The following is a 1,880-nucleotide window of genomic DNA, read 5'->3' on the forward strand; positions in this document are numbered from 1 at the left end:
ATCCACTTATCATCTGTGCCTTCCTTTGCCTGAACTCTTTTCCCTACTCAACACTGCCAGTGTATAGGGGTGTGCAGTTTTTCTTTTCTGGTCCGGGTCTATTGGGCCCCCCAAAAACTCAGGATTTCCAAAACATCCCAAATCCCAATACTAGCAAAGTATTCACATCCAGGATTCTTTTTGGAAATCCTGCATTTTTCAGCTCCAATAGATCCAAGCTGGAAAAAACAAGGGGTGCGGGGGAGAACAACCCAAAAGCAGTAAAGCCGCAAAATTGCTTAGGGGCAACTCCCACCTCTCAGCTGTTTTCCCTGATTTTTTTCTGCAGTCCCCTTTAAACCAGCCTGGTTTAAAGAGACTGCAGAAGAAGTGGGGGGAAACAGCTGATTAGGTAGGGAGCAGTCTCCCAGCCTCTCAGCTGTGTCCCTGATCTTCCCAGTTCCAAAAATATCCAGAATTTTCTTTGGATCTCTCCCCCACCCCCCACCCCAGTTTTCCTGAAAAATCCCACATACTTTTTGGATGCCAAAATTTTTGTCTCAGGAAAATCCAAATGCACTTTTGGAGTTGGCATTGGGATGTGGGTTGCCAGGGAAACTACGCATGGCAGAAAACTTAACGTGGCCATTGGCTGCTTCTTCCTTGTAAATTCCCTCAGAACTTTTCTTCAGAATATATGGAAAGCCAGGAAAGAACCTAGAGCAATTAAGAGTCATTTATTCCCAGAAGTCCACATTTTACACCAACTGTGCTTTTGAAGAGCCTTCATTTACTTCCTGGTTAGCCCATCCTCGTCGCCACTGAAAAGTACTGGGTTCGCCGCATGGAGGACTCGGACAATGACATGCTGTAGCACACGTTTATTGTACTTCACATAGACAAAGACTAACTCTAACAGCCCACAGGACCAACTATATACATATCCACCAGCCACCCCCCCCCACTCCCATTGGAGGGTTTGAATGTCCCGCCAAGGTGGCTCTTGGTTGGGGCTGGGGAATCCAGGATCTGAAGTTTCCTTTGTTTTCGGATCCAAGCTCTGGCCTGTCCGCGGACCCCTGGAGGCGGTCCACGTACATAACACCGCTCTTCCTCCAAGGCGCTCAAGGTAGTATACATTGTTTTGTTCCTTTATCCTCACAATGACCCTGTGATTGGGTTAGACTAGAAAAGAACGAGAGTCCAGTAGCACCTTAAAGACTAACAAAATATGTGAGAGCCAGTTTGGTGTAGTGGTTAAGTGCGCGGACTCTAATCTAGGAGAACTGGGTTTGATTCCCCACTCCTCCACTTGCACCTGCTGATGTGACCTTGGGTCAGTCACAAGCTCTGGCACAGCTGTCCTTGAAAAAGAGCAGTTTGTGTCAGAGCTCTCTCAGCCCCACCCACCTCACAGGGTGTCTGTTATGGGGAGGGGAAGGGAAAGGAGTTCGTAAGCCGCTCTGAGACTCTAAGTGAAGGACGGGGTATAAATCCAATCTCTTCTTCTTCTTCTATCTGGCAGGGTAGGAGCTTTCATGAGTCACTGTGAGAGTCCCTGACCTAAGGTCACCCAGTGAGTTTCATAGCAGAACAGGGATTCACACCTCTGTCTCCCGAGTCCTAGTCTAAGCACTACACTACACTGGTTCTCACGGGCTATCCTGCATCTCACTTCTTTTATTTTTGCAACATCCCTTCCTGCAGAGATCTCACTGATTCATCTCCGGAGCTGCTCACCAGGTTGGAGGCAAATCCCAGGCTGCAGCAGGTCTCCCAGCAAAGATTATAGTCCAAAATCAAAGTCCAGAGTCTAGTAGCATAATGCAGAATCACAGTCCAAAGGTTCTAAGAGCAAGGCAACTGGTAGCATCATCAGCAGGACTGCAGATAAGTTGATC

The 1,880-nt window shown here is 47.8% G+C and overlaps 1 protein-coding gene across 1 annotated transcript in view; it reads left to right on the forward strand.

Annotated features, from left to right (window-relative positions):
- Positions 1–1,880, forward strand: part of LEKR1 (leucine, glutamate and lysine rich 1) — a 108,047-nt gene that overhangs the window by 35,849 nt on the left and 70,318 nt on the right. The gene's annotated exons all lie outside the window — the stretch shown is intronic.

Source organism: Gekko japonicus, unplaced genomic scaffold (assembly GCF_001447785.1).
Source record: "Gekko japonicus isolate JY-2015 unplaced genomic scaffold, Gekko_japonicus_V1.1 scaffold1446, whole genome shotgun sequence".
In the NCBI taxonomy this organism is placed as follows: Eukaryota; Metazoa; Chordata; class Lepidosauria; order Squamata; family Gekkonidae; genus Gekko; species Gekko japonicus.